The following is a 15,801-nucleotide window of genomic DNA, read 5'->3' as shown; positions in this document are numbered from 1 at the left end:
TTTCAACATTTGGATTTACTTTTGATTGCTGGCTACCGTACCTTATCAACATATTCACTCTAACACTTAGCTGAAAGCGTGCCATTTGCTTCAGAATATCTATCTTCTAATATTTCTGGTGTGACTGGAGGTTCAGGGGTGATTGGAGAGGTTATTAATCCTTCACATAACTTTCTCCTGGCTTTACTCCTCTTATGAGCCTATCTTCAAAAATTTCCCCGCTGCAGGATCAATAAAGGTTTAATCTATCTATCTATCTATCTATCTATCTATCTATCTATCTATCTATCTATCTATCTATCTATCTATCTATCTATCTATCTATCTATCTATCTATCTATCTATCTATCTCCTCTATTTTTGTTGGGCACACTATCCTTTCTCACTGCGGTCTTTAGTGTCCCCTATTATGAATTGCATAGTTCGATTTACACAACTGGTCAAAAGTTTTAGAACACCCCAATTTTCCATTTTTTTATTGGAAAGTATGTATATTAATGTATCATTGTACTGTGAAATTCAAGCATAGAACAAGTAAACATATGAAGTTTTTAAAAAATGAATTCAGAACCAAAATGTATTCTTAACTTTTCACTCATCAAAGTGGCCGCCTTTGACAGATATAACAGCTGAACACACTCATGGCATTCTTTCCACTATGGAAGTCAAATATTCTTCAGAAAATTCTTCCCAAATCTGCTGCAGAAGTTCCAATAAATGTGTGCCACTTGTAGGTTGTTTTGCTTTCACTCTTCTGTCCAGTTCATCCCAAACCAGCTCCATGGGGTTTAAGTCTGGAGATTGTGCTGGCCACTCCATGTTTTCAACCGTACCATCTTGTTCTTTTTTTCCTAAGATAGCTCTGGCAGAACTTGGACTCATGTTTTGGGTCATTATGTTGCTGTAAGACGAACCCCTGACCAACTAGGTGTATGCTGTGGTAGCCGTTTTGTTTCAGGGTACCTCTCACTCTGTGGAAGTCACCGACCCTGGATCTAGCAAAACAGCCCCAGACCATCATGCTTCCTCCTCCATGTTTGACAGTTGATGTCACACACTGAGGAACCAAAGATTTTCATTCATCAGTTCATAATACCTTCCTCCAGTCTTCAGGAGTCCCATTGATGGTGTTTCATGGTCCAGGCAAGCCTCTTTTTCTTATTCTGATGTTTTAGCAATGGATTTCTTGCTGCAATTTGACCTGTCAAACCTGCAACTCCAAGTCTTGTCTTCACAGTTGAAACTGAGACTTGCTTACTACGACCACTGTTAAGCTGTGCTTGAAGCTGTTGTCCTGTGAGCCGCCTATCACACAAGCTGTTGACTGTCAAAACTTGTCTTCTGATTCTGTTGTGGCTATGGGTCTTCCAGACCTCTTCCTGTCAGAGTTTCCCACAGTTTCTGTGTGCCTTTTGATGGTGAAGAAAACTGTACTCACTGACACCTTGACTTTCTTCCTAACTTCTCTGTAGGAAAGACCTACATTTTTAAGTGTTATGATGGTCTGTCTCTCTTCTACTATCAATTGCCTTTTCCTCACTATTTTTATAGCAACGCACTTCTTTCTGCAGTACAATACTGTTCAAATAATGCTCTCGAGGGTATGGTGCCACGGTGTGTTCCAACACTACTTTTAGGCAGACAGAGGGGGTTATAAGTCATCAAGAAAAGTTGGGACACCTGTAGGATTTGGTAGCACCAACCTTCAAGGCTTGATCAACCTCCATTGCTGCAAAACAGCTTTAACCTTCCTCTTGTGTTAGCTTTCTTTTACTATCTCTTATGTTAAGAGGTCAGTTTTGACCCGTGTTTTAATTCAGCGTGTTTTAATAAAATGCCCTAAAAACAATTATTTATGATCCAACTTGTTTCTTATCTCTTGGCTACCTTGTTAGGCTTCCTTATCTATGAAAAGATTGATTTTAATATTTTTTGTGGCCCCCTGGGCCTTTCTTTTGACAGCATACCCCTCGTTTTCACTATACAAAAATTGCCAAATGAACCTCAACAGAATTATATAAATAAATTAAAGTTGTTATGTTACCTGACTATGACAGAGTGGTATTAGAATACACCTCTTAAATGTTCAAAAAATGTACATATAATAATATATTTTTATATTATTAGCGATAGGAGTTTATTTAAACATGGTGTTATGGGTCAATTTTTGTAGGGATGCCACTTGCAGATTTGCCTGTGTAAATCTGTAGATTCCATGCATAGCTGTTTTTTTGCATCACAGGCTGCCCAGATTTTTATGCCATATTTGCCTGGCTTGCTGGGCATGTATTGCCAGAAAGAGCATTTTCCATGGAAAGGGAGAAAACATTCATCTAATGTCACCTCTGGCCCTGGGTTGAACATCAGCGGAAGGAGCTGCACCCATTTCTCCCAGACATCCCTGATGGGAGCAAGCTTGTCAGATTTTGCTCTGGTGTCTCTGCTGTCAAATCTGAGGACTCTTGATATCATTGAAAAGGTCTGAAGTGATATTGTTGCCTGGAAAATATTCCTGCCTGTTGACAATTCCCAGAGACTATCAGTGGCCTCATTGCTGGATCTGTACACTCCGGCAAGAAGAAGAACACCAATGTAGGCAACCAGGTAGCTGATATGGTTAGAGGAAGAGCTGGCTATGGGCTGTTGGCTGATAGTGTGCTTGTGATTTCAGTTTTGGCATTTTGTATTGTTTTATCATCTTATTTGTGTTTGTTTTGACCCAGTTATAACTGAGTCAAAACAAACACAAAGGTCATAATTTTCACCAGACCATTTTAGATTTTAGTAAAATTAAGTTTTTTTAATTTTATTTTGTTGAAATAGAAGTTCCTGACAAGAAGTCAAAAAGTATTGATCCAATAAACAAATTTTATGTAGCACTTTTGTACATTTAAAACTTAAGTCAGTCGGTGCCGACCTTAACACTAGAGGAAGGTTAAGTTGTTAACCCATTTCTTGTTTCCTGAAAAAAGCCTTTTTGTATAATTCTGAAATGTACAATATTTTTCAGTTTTGGGTAACCTTACCTTTTTTTTAACCTCTGGCAGTTCACCACTTACCTTTGTACCATGTCAAGCTATTCATTGGACTCAAACTACTTGAATTTCAATATAAAAACTGGAAAAAATTGGGGCGTTCTCAAACTTTTGACCAGTAGTGTACATCAAGTTAATAATCCCATCAAGGTATACCAAAGTTATTTAAATAAATCCAACTAGACTTTAAGAAAGTTCCTTGAAGACGTTTCACCTCTCATCCACCTCTCAACCATGACCTGGATGAATGAGAACCTACACAGACATCCCATTAAGGTAGTTGCTGCAACCATAATCCATTTGGACTACCATTAGGAAATAGAAGGAAATAATATAGTCTGTAAAATTCGGGAATCTGTTTAAAATATGTAGATTAACTAAATTTTGTCTTAGATCATGTAAATTATTGAATTGAACCATAAATAATAGTTTGTAAATTCTGAGTAAACTGTAGGAGATGCAACCCTGTTAAAGTAGTGTAACCCTCTTACTCTAATTACAGTAACAGGGTTGCAAATAACAGGGTTGCAAAACCATGCTAATGTTAGCTTTTTCTCAGGCGTAGAAGCTAGCTATTGAGCTAGCTGTTACTGCTGACCAGGAGGACAAACTTACTTATGTAAAACAGTTAAAAAAAAAAAAAAAAGTATAAAGACTTTGTCTTTTCCTGATAATATGATTAACAGGGTTGCATGAGGCAGAGTGAGACGTTCAGTCAAGGCTGACAATGTTATGAAAATATGACTCTCATCTGACTCTCTGTTAGTCTAATCTGCATTTCCTGTTAGTGCATAGCTTTGTGCATCATGTGTTTATCACTCGCTCCATGAGATTGGTTGTCACCCTTACCCCAGAGAGCAGAGAGATTACAGCATTTGGAACCTCCTTTGGGCACTGTCAGTATACTGTCCACCTTTTCAACCTAAAATGGAACATCAGCTACATTCCAGCAGCTGACAGACAAGGTTCTGCAAGGCACAGAGCAGAACAAAGAAGTGCACAGCAGCAGCATACCTTTGTAATACTGTGGTGGACAGCAGCTGCTAGAAGACCATATTCGCCACCTCCATAAATTTTGCTCAGGATCAAGGAGGGTGGACTCACATTTCGCTCAGACAAGAGCTCCCTGGCTAAGCAGGACAGTCAATATTTGGGTGCACTCTGTCCAGGAGGTGAAAGCCATCAGCTGGCATCTACAACTAACTCCCATGTGAAGTCTTTCCTTGGTCTGGTGGGGTCATTCTGCATTTTCCTACTCTTTCAGTCCCCTTAACAGCTTCACCAGGAAGACCCAAACAAACAAGGTTCAGTGGTCAGCAGAATGTGAAAAGGTCTTTCAGAGTTTGAAGGGCTTACTATGTGCTGAGTCTGTTCCATAGGCCTCATAGTTTGCCCAACCTTTCACTGTCCAGACTGACACATCTGATGTGAGTAATTGAGCAGTTGTGATATCAGGTTACTTAAACTCACACCAACTGCATAAATCAGCAGGAAGCTTCTGAAGCATGATATTTGGTATCTGTTGGTGAAGAAATAGTACTATTAATTAAAAATATAAAACATACAATAACTGATTGAATAAGTATGTACCTTCCTCAAATTGCCCTACATAATTCAACATATTTGCAGCCAACTAGTGCTAGAAGTCACACAGTTAGTAAAATGGAGATTATCTGAGAGCAGTGAATGTCTCATAAGTGATTGTTGTATAGACACATTTGTATCTGGAAAGTCCAAACACTGGTGAATCAGTACTCCTGGATATAACTACACAGTGGAAACAAAAGGATACTCCATAAAAAGGTTTTTGAAGTCAGAGGATGTATAGAAGAAAATTTTCAAGTTACTGGATATTCCTTGGAGTACAGTTTAATGCATCATTAGTAAATGGAAGGAATATGGCACATGTAAATCTGCCTCCAGTAATCTATCTTCAAAAACTGAGTAACAGTACAAGAAAAACACTTATGAGGGAGGCCACTAAGACACCTATGACTCCTCTACAGGATTTACAAGCTTTGGCAGCTGAGCTAGGAGAGACTGTGCATACAGCAATTGCTGCCCAGAACATTCACCCGTTCCTTAGCTTCATTGAAAACAGGCAAAGAGAAAGCCGCTGCTGAAAAAGTTGAGTAGAGTTCACTAGAGGGTATGTGGGAGACTGAAGGAAACTGGAAGGAGGTTCTTTAGTCTGATGAGAAAATTGAGCTTTTTGGCCTCCAGACTGGATGCTAGGTTTACCAGACACTGCACATCAGCATAAACATATCATCCCTACCATGAAGCATGGTGGTGGCAGCATCACGATATGGGAATACTTCTTAGCAACAGGCATTGGAAGGGATGCAAAGGTAGAGGGGGACATTCTGGAGGACTATCTGATGTGACCTCAAGAGAACTGCAACTTGGGAGATTTGTATTCCAGTAAGACAATGGCCTGAAGCATACAGAAAATGCTGTACAGAAATGATAGTTTGGTTGGTTGGTTTAAAAGAAAGAAAGAAAGAAAGAAATATTGAGGTGACTTTGTCAAAATCTGTTATCAATTTGGCATGAAAGATTCTTTCATTGTAAATTATTTTAATGTCTGGACACCTGTAGACTTTTACCATTTAAAAAAACAACTGATAATTAATATTGAAAATGAATAAAATGGGAAAATATTGAAGGACAGTGGATACTTTTTGTAGGCATGATAACTACATCAGATTCCTTCTTCTGACCCACTTCATGTCACATCCAGCCACCACTATTAGACTTGTTTCAGTTATTTCCTGTTTTATTTTGATATTTCTGTTTTGTGTTCATACTCACCCTTGTCTAAGGTGTCTTTACACTCCCTGGTCTTTGTCTGCTTTCCCACTTGTGTGATTACATACCCTGCCCTAACGTGTTCCACGTGTGTGTGATTGTCTTCCCTGCCCCAGTGTTTATATATTTAACCTTTTCCTTATGTTCCTTGCCAGTTTGTTGTCCACCATCTTGTCAGCATCCCAGCCCCATTTCTCCCTACAATCTTCCCTATGTATTTCTGTGTATCCAATACTGAAAGCCTTTGTGTTCTTTGCTCCAACCTTGTACCAGACAGTCTAAAATGCTGCCTCCACTGCCCAACTTCCCACCACAACTATGTGCAATGCTCCAGCAAGAGGGAGAGGATGTCCCAATGTCAGGAGTTGTCCTCAGCATGGTCAGGACAGAGAGGGTTGGGAAGACAACCGCGATCCTCTTGTCTGCTTTAATTTCAACAAAAGAGGACATTGGGAGTGAGACTATCTAGAACAACAGAACTGTGGCTTTTGCAAGGCAGATTGAGATGAGGAGGCGGGTCAGGAGAGACCACAGGCTACTTTGACTCACTAGATGCTTGAGTTTGATGGTATTACAATGACACCACACACATTGCAATACTGACATACAGTCCACACTGACACTGGTAAATTAAGTGATTTTGTGTGTTGAAAAAAAGCTAGCCCTCCTGTTGGTAATGCTGTGATTTATGAGTCAGGACTCAGGAGTGTCACATAGGAAAATATAGTGAGTAAATAAATAAATGAAAATAAAAACCCTTATACAAACATACAGGATTTTGCATTTTCAACTCCTGCAAAAATCACTGACAATGTGACAATCAGTGGACATTGTCCAGGAACATTTTACTGCCCCATTCTGATACACAGAATGCAGGCAAATTTTTTAAACAGGCATTTCTCTTGTCTGATTGCTGTTCCTTAAATTTGTTGGGACAAGATTCAATGTGCAGTTTGGGAGTCTGTATGCATATCAATAGTAATAGCCTGCTGGAGACATCCACCCATCCATTTTATATGCACCGCTTAATCCTCATAAGGGTCATGGGGGGCTGGAGTCTATCTAGGGGCGGATCTACTGAAGTGGCATATCTGTTATCTGAGTAAAAGGTACACCTGTCGCAATAATTACCTTTTTGGACAAATTATTATCTGATGTAGTTAGTCTTTTAATTTTAAGATGATAAATAGATCCTTAATTCTTAAGAATATCCAAATATTGGAATTATAGAATTATTGTAAGAAATGTCTCAGATAAAGAGCATCAAAAAATAAAACCACAAATCTAAGACAATAAATAAATTATCTGGACTCTGACTCTGTTCTAGATGAATTGATGATGTAATCATTGTGGCAGGCCTAATGGGAATGGGAGTGTATGTGTGAACAGATTACAGATTGGCAGCCAACTTCTGAACCATCAGTGTATTTCAACCAGTAAAAAAATATTTATAAAAAATGTATTCTGTCACTGTGCACACTTAAAAAAAACTGTTCAGTTGGTTCCATTTTCCACCTCAACACACACAGATTCCAACACTGATGATGTAACACAATGCTCTGCTAAATGCAATGAAGACAAGTTTGGTATACTAACACCAGAGCAACATGAGATGATTCAGTCAACATATTGAACACAGGCACTTATGTAAAATACACAGAGCCTACCTTTAAAAAAAATGCAGAATGTTAGGCTCACTGTTAATGGCAAAAGTTACATTTTTCTTGTCTCCAGCACCACACACTGTTATCAGAAAGAAAGATTTGAAACATGTCAAACTGAGTGGTAATTTTGTATGTTTACAAAGTGTATCAGGTCTAACTGTAAAAGGAATGTTTTACTGTACCCATGTCATGTACCCACACTGACAAAGACAACTCTGCAACCGTTAAACATGGCCCATTGGCTTCTGATGCTTGCCCAATCAGTCTTGAGAGAAATTTTATGTTAACATTAAGATTGTGTCTAATTTCAATGTAAGATGGACTCAAAGTGATCAGAACTGACACGCTCTATTCTGAACCATCTACAGTAAATTTGCACATTTATCAGTGTAGAATTCTTTTTCTGGGTTGCACAGTGGCTCGCTGGTTAGCACCATTGCTTTGCAGCTAGAATATCCCTGTGGGTTTTCTCTGAGTAATCAGGCTTCCTCTCACAGTCCAAAAACATACTGAGGTTGATTGGAAATTCTAAATTGTCCATAGGTGTGAATGTGAGTGTGCTTGTTTGTTCCTCTGTGTAGTACTGTGATAGACTGGCGACCTGTCCAGAGTGTCCCCTGCCTTCATCCTAAGTCAGCTGGGATAGATTCCAGGCCCCCACATGACCCCAGTGAAGATTAAGCAGTGTATAGATCATGGATAAATGAATTCCCTTACCTGAAGCTCAAGAATTGATGACATCATGCAAAAATAAAATGATGCCAAATTTGGATTTCATGGATGTTGAACATCTTCATTACACTTCTCATGTCTCTGTGGGACCTGATAATGGTAATGATATTGTATTGTTCCAATGAATATTTGACAACAGACTACATCTATTGGACTTATGACACGTTATTTCTGTTCAGCTGACTAAAAACCAAGACAGACTTTTCATACACTCACACCAGTGCTGCATCATGTGTATCTCATGAAAGAAAATACATTCTCATTCCACATGCTTACAGAACCAGACCTGTGCAAAATTCCTGAATTCGCTCAATCCCCTGAAACATTGTGGGCTGATTGTGTAGGTCTAATCAAAAATGCAGAACGAGTGGCAATCGCCCCAAAATCTGATTACAGACCATGCCAACAGCAATACCCTCTAAAACCAGAAGATGTTCAGGGCCATACCCCAGTCTTTGAATCGCTGAAAAAGGCAGGAGCAATTATACCACCAAAAACTCCCCCACACAAATCTTCCCAGTTCAGAAAACTCATGACCATGGTCAGCCTACTGACTGGTCATTTGTACAAGAAAGCTGTGCAACCCAGAGCCAGGCAAGGCAGACACAGTTGCTTACTAAAACTCCAAACTGTAGAAGGACATAAGGCTTACCAAGATGTCTGTGTGTTGTAGCAGCAATAGAAAAGGCTGTGATGGCCTCAAGAGATTTTGTAGGCTACTCTGACATACTACTTCTTGACGTACACTTCCTGTTCCAGCTGACAGACCTCTTCAACATTTCACCTTAGGAGGCTATGTTGTGTTCAGAGACCTGAGAAGAACACATTGGAGATCCAAGTGGAGTGACCCGTTCCAGGAGCTTCCCCAGATGCATACAGTGGTGGAAGTTGGAGAATGAGCCACCTGGATACACACCAGTCAGGAAGATCCCATCACCACCTGAGAGTCAATAAGAGCAGATAGCGAAATAAAGCGCTCTGCTCCACCTAAAATCAAGTAGAAAAAGTGATTCTCACTCCTGTTCTGGTGCTCCATCTGTAACGGAGGAGTGTTGATCAAGCTCTGCTTGCACTCCAAGCTCCAGCAATCGAACAACTTTATCGTAGCAGACAGTAAGGTGCGATACACTGATTCACCTGTGTGCAACATGGAAGGACAACATATGGATCCAGTGTACAGTTTACTCCGTCAAATCCACGATAGTTGACAATTGCGTGGCATGAGCTAAAGCTAGGTAGCAGTGTGATGAATTAGATGAAATCTTGCAGGAATTTGGAAGCTGAATGTTAGTTGTATGTGTCTATTTTTGCAGATTTCCCACACGTAAATGTTCCAGATCATCAGACTAATATTTATATTTATTGAATATTACACATAGATAACACACAAAACACAAAATCCAGTTTGTAAATTATGATTTATTAAATATTTATTAAAAGTCTATATCACCCCTGTGACAAGTAATTACCCCCTGAAACCTAATAACTGGTTGGGCCATCTCTGGCAGTAACAACTGCAGTGAAACGTTTGCTTGTGATCAGTCTTTTTCATTGCCATTGATTAATTTTGGCCCACTATTCTCTGCAGAATAGTTTTAATTCAGCCACATTAGATGGTTTTCGAGCATGAACTGCCCTTTTATGGCTTTGCCACAGTATCTAAATTGGATTCCCTCACTGTGGTTCTCTGGAGTCCCACAGCCTTAGCAATGGCTTTGTAACCCTTTCCAGACTGATAAATGTCAATGACTGTTTCACACCTCTTCTTGAATCTTTTCAGAACATGGCATCATGTGCTGCTTTTTGAGACCCTTTAGCCTACCACACAATACCAAACAGATGCTATTTCAGTGATATTTAGATCCAATAAGCCTGGTAGTACTCATATGTGAGTGTGGCTGGTGAAACTGAACCCAACCGTCTCCTGAGACGGTTTTGAATTAACAGGTGTACCTTGTCAAGAGTCAATTTAAGGAATTACTTGCCATCTTAATGTGTTTGAGACCATCAGTTGTGTTGTGCAGGAGCAGGGCTAGTACACACACTCTCATGAGGACTGCCCCATGAAGACCAAGAGTTAACTCTGCTGCAGAGGATAAGTTCATTCGAGTTACCAGCCTCAGAAACCACAGTACCTCAGATTAGAGTCCACATGAATTCTTCACAGAGTTTAAGTAGCAGACAAATCTCAACGTCAAATGTTCAGAGAAGACTGTGTGAATCTGGCCTTCATGATAAAATTGCTTCAAAGAAGCTACTACTGAGGATGAACAAGTGCAATAACAGGTAACATTAGTCTTCAAGTTGCTCTCCCATTTGTCCAACTCCCCCAAAGACTTCAGCTTCCTGTAAGTCCCTGAGGAAAACTTTCATCACCCAACATCATCATCCACTTTCCAGTTTCTCTGCTTATCTGACAGTACTTTCTTTGTAGCCCCTCCTGCACCAAACAACTTCCCTCTTTATTTAATACCATAATTGTGCACATCATCCAAAAGGTACTCTTTCATTTCTCAGTTGCTTTTCCTTGCATTATCTACACCCTAACTTCTAGACACAATTGTCCTTCACAGCTTGTCTAAAGTAGAAGCTACTATAGCAACACCTCCACCTGCAATGGAGTCACCTTATGCTATCATGACGAACTGTCTGACCCCAATAGCTTTCAGCTCTATACACATTGTCGTTTCGCTGTTTTTAGGGAGTTTCTAGGAGATTTTTCATTAAATGACCTCACTTGTTCACACAGTACACGCAAACTGTTTCCAACATCATCAACTGTTTATGAAATTTAGGTTTTTTGTATATTGTACTTTTAAAGGATTGTGATCTTGTATGTTTTGGTTGTTTTAAAAGCCCAACTAGGGACAGGAGTTGAGAATTAGCTGTAGCTAAAACTCTACATGCAACACATCAGATTCATGAACTGTATTGAAGCTATGTTAATTGCATTGTCCCTATTAAATAAAAACAATTAAAATTAAAATTTACCCATTAATTACTACTGCCCCGAAGTGGTGACATGTATGGACAAAAAGATTAATTGTCATATTTACCAGGTCCAGTCTACTCTTCCCATTCCTTTTAGAAGCCACATTACTCAGCTTTGTCTCCTATGTTAATCTGTAGTCTTTGACCCAAAGTATCTGCTGTAAACATTTACCTCAGTGGCATCAGCAAAGTTTTCAGTTACTCACATGTTCTACCTCAACACACTATCAGATGTCATAATGTATTATGTTCATTAACACTTCGCTGTCTTCTATTATCCTGTTACTGTCAAGATTCCTGCCTCTGCCCTGATTTACAGGCAATCTCTCCTTCTCCTTCCCTCTCTCCCTCCCTGACCTTTGTTACTTTCCAAAACTTACTCCCTGGGTTATTTGGTGTTTCAACTCCTGCACCCTTATTTCACCTTTTAGATTCATCATTGTAAATAAACACTGTTTTCACTAATTTTCTGGTCTCATCATCCTCGTGATTCATGTCTGCGCTTTTGGGTTCAAACTCAAACTGCTACAGCAGAACTAAACTGACACTAAATAACACGTGTGTAACCATTAAAGGTTCAGGTAGATATCAATAGAAATTAAACAGAATGAGAAATTAGTAGAAAAAGACTAATTATTGGGCCATATTTCTCAATGTTCCTCAAAAATCGGAGCTTGTGTGAATGCTAGATTAAGGTAATATGCTGATGTGTCTATGAGGAAAGGAAAGATTGAAAGCTACTGACAAGAAAATATGGCATTCTGTATTAGTTTGTTGCATTATTTTTTTAAATGGGGCTGTGCCTGCAGTAACAAGTGGTGTGGATGAAACAAAAGTCAGTTTGACAATAAAAAAGTCAAAAGCAACATTTGAGGAACAGCAGCTTAATTGTGCACCGCAAGCTAATCGAAATGAATAAAAAAGAACTTAGACAAAACCTCACAAAATGTGTGATTGTGGAGCTTACAAATATTTGCATCTGTTTGGTTTTTTTTGCCCATTGCCTTGTTTTTACAGTTTGGTACAGCTGCATCACGAAAACTCACACTACTTTAGCTACAAGCTGCTTGTCTCCAATGCTGGAACTGCATTACTCAAGATAAAATCTGACTGACAAAAAGATTACATTTTCTGTGATTTATAAGTAGAATAATGGACCCTGGATGGACATCAGATGGACCACTGTAAAGAGTAAATTCCTCTCACTGTAAGGTATGATGTTGTGAATATATTTTACTAGGCCAGGACTGTTGAGGCAAAATGGTGTCATCTTTGTCGAAAAATGTTAATGTTCTTCAGTAGGAATGCCCTCATCAGTTCCTGCAAAACTCAGTATAGGGTCCAATTTGGCTTATTTTCAAGGGCTGTACAAAATAAATTGAAATTAATCAGAATCTGATCCTTTCTTCACTAAATTGAAAGTGTTTTGTCCACCTTATTCTGCTAGTGCACTTGCAGCTTTTGCAGCACACTTCTCCTTTACGACAAAAGGGGCTTCACACTGGCAGAGTGATCATCATAAGACTCCTACAGTCTGATGAAATGTTCATCACACTTCCTATTGGTTTTAAAGCAAACACTGTTATAAATGTTTTGTCTCCCTACCATCAACAAACCTAGTTGACAGTGTCATTGTGGCTTTTACCTCAGTCTGTTGTGTAGAAATGCATTATTACTTGCCTCCAAAACTACCAAGATGGGACTGTCTACGGTGACAGCTGACATTAATTAATAATACAGCACAGTCGCAGGAGCAAATTCACAACTAGGTCACACTTGAGAATAGTGAGAGTGGCTGGTTTGGTTTAGGATCAAGTGTAATTTTAGCAAAGAATCCATGTTGACATAGTTTGTGAAAAACTTTGGGGAATTATTCCAATAAATTTGAAAGATTTAAAATCATGAGGGCCTATATTTGACATAGGATTATTTTTCCTGGCCATTTTGGTGGGCTTCAAGACACCTAAAAACTATAGAACTAATGATTTTTTTTAGAAATGTATAAGGTGGCAGTGCTTGGTAGAACTGTGCAAAGTATAGTGGAGTGCTGTAAGGCAACATTTTAGTGAATATGGGATTTTAACGTTGTGTCTGATTAATGACTAGAGTGGAATATGTTACTTTGGAAATGTAGCTGTGCATTTAAATGAATTGCATTTAATGTATTTAGCTGCATGCAGTCTACTCTAGAGATTCCATCACATTTTGTAAAAGTTAATAACAGTATTTGGAGAAGAGAGAATGTGTTTCTGTAGCTGTAGCTCTTGCTCTTGGTGTTTTATAGACCTAAAAAAAAAAAATGTGCAATACATGGTGGGTCCCTATATCCTTAATATTCTTGGACACCCTGACCTCAAACTATTGTAATCCATTCAGTAAATTGTCATACCCATGCCATACTGGACTAAAGGTCTGGACATGCTGATACTGAGTCCTAAAATCTACCTAAATATTTTTTTTTCCTTTGTAGTGTCACATCTGCATTACACTCACATCTAGTTAGAGAAGAACCTCAACTTTTCAAACTTTATATCACAAACAATCTCACCACAAGATCCATTTAGTAGCTGTTATAAAGTCTTTAGTAATCTGATAATCTTCATATGGAGATTCCCCATTTTAATTGTCATAACAAATGTTGTGTGAAGGTGAAGAATGAACTTTGATCTTCAAAAGTTTAAGTGTAGAGTTAAAGCATCATTTCTCCTTTTTCACAGCCTAATGGACATTTAACTATGTTGTTTTGTATGGGTACATGGATCAGTTGGCTCATTGTAACATAGGCTCTAAGTCTTTGGAAACTCTTATATTTAACCAAGTGGAGCCAAAGCCCAAGAAAAAATGCAGCAACAAGTATGTTGTGGTATTGAAAGTATAGTTTGTTATAATGAACCGGGGAAAGAAAATATACTGAGTAAAAACATTGATGTCCATGCATTTTTTGGGCATCATTGTTTTCACTTATGTCAACTACTCGTGGCAGCCATACTAGAAAAGCTGTTGAACATATAAATGGAGTGTGTTGGAAATCATGACCCTGTCGGTCATGATTTCAAACACACTAGTGCCTTTCTACCACTGATTAACTCCACTCCAAGAAACATAACATTCAGTTTAATTCATCCATATATTGTATGCAAGAACCTGTCCAATCATATTTTCTGCAAATGTTCCATAGATTCCCAAATGCAGTTGAATGCTTTTCCCACATTGCCATGATACAAACTGGAAGACAATAACAAAAAACAAATATGAAGTCAACTTTTCTGTTTATTTAAATTGAGATTTATTGTCTATAACATTTATGATGAATAAGTTACACAAGCTGTGTTAAACTGTGCCCAAACTTCAGTGTTAAAAACATCAAATTCAAATGGCCGTGGTCTGCTAAATGGTAGCAATGAGCTCAGTTTCATGCTTCTAGCAGGATGCTGAATGTGATTAGTATGAGCTTTCATCTTTGCCCAATGTTTTAACTCTGCAAGCTTTATATATAACTCAAAAGTGTTTGGAATGTAATGTTTACATAGTAATGTTAGATGAGAGACAAGCCAAATGTTCATAAATATGAACATCTGGCTTTAATATTCATAAAACACAGCACTGATGCAAACCAGCTTAAAATGTAAAATCAGTAAGACTAAATCAAAATCTGGACACAGACAAACTGTCAGCCTGGCTTAATCTTAGGCTACATATGTTCTAGAATGTGAAATAATAAACTACAATTAACAGAGTGAAGTGTTCAATTTGAAGGCTTTGCTCAAATGGAAACAGATCTAGGCTATTTGACAAGTTGCTGAGACAGCGACGGATGTGGTAGAGTGCTTTTAAACAACTCATTTAGTAGAACTGTGCCTGAGCGGGAATGAATTAAAAGTGATTCATTTCTCAGAATCAGAAAACATTTATTATCATTGTAGGCCAAAAACACACAACGAAGCTACGGGTGCAACTCCCTTTGTGCTTAAAACAGACATTCACTCATACATACATCACATTCAGCAATTACTGACCATCTTTAAAGTGACTAAAATAAATAGTAATTAATAAAAGTAAGATAAGTCTAAGTGCAATATTGCTCTAAAATGCATTGTAAGTAGCAGCAGTTACCGGAGGTAAAGGTATCTAAGAATTTAGTGCCGAGATGACCCGAGGAAAAAACGATCACTAAATCTGGTTCTTCTTGTCATTGCTGGACAGTAGCTTCTGCCCGAAGGCAGCCGCAGAAACAGATTGTGACCAGGATGTGTGGAGTCGTTTCTTCTCTTTTTTTCCCCCTACAGGATTCACAAATGTGTGCTGTAACTCATTCACTGTCTGGCGATTCACATTCGGCAACCAATATATTTAATCAAACAGCTTGTGATATCAGGTTCTTTTTTTTATTGCAGCCATTACAGCTGTGAACAGACGCGATTCTCCCGATTTGCTGTATACCAATAAGCTCGCCTCTGAATGGCATTTCTCTGCATAGCTCACATTTATGACAACCTGAGCACTTCCTGTGTTTGTCTCTCTCTGATGTTACCAGCAGACTGTCTGCCAAACATTGTATACTACAATGC

General features: G+C 38.7%; 1 protein-coding gene across 1 annotated transcript in view; it reads right to left on the bottom strand.

Annotated features, from left to right (window-relative positions):
• mtnr1ba (melatonin receptor type 1Ba) overlaps positions 1-15,801 on the bottom strand; it is an 85,064-nt gene that overhangs the window by 68,767 nt on the left and 496 nt on the right. The window lies entirely within an intron of this gene.

The sequence above is a fragment of the Amphiprion ocellaris genome, chromosome 7, assembly GCF_022539595.1.
Source record: "Amphiprion ocellaris isolate individual 3 ecotype Okinawa chromosome 7, ASM2253959v1, whole genome shotgun sequence".
NCBI lineage: Eukaryota > Metazoa > Chordata > Actinopteri > Pomacentridae > Amphiprion > Amphiprion ocellaris.
Note: the sequence above shows the minus strand (reverse complement) of the source record. Positions and strands in the feature narration are given on the sequence as shown.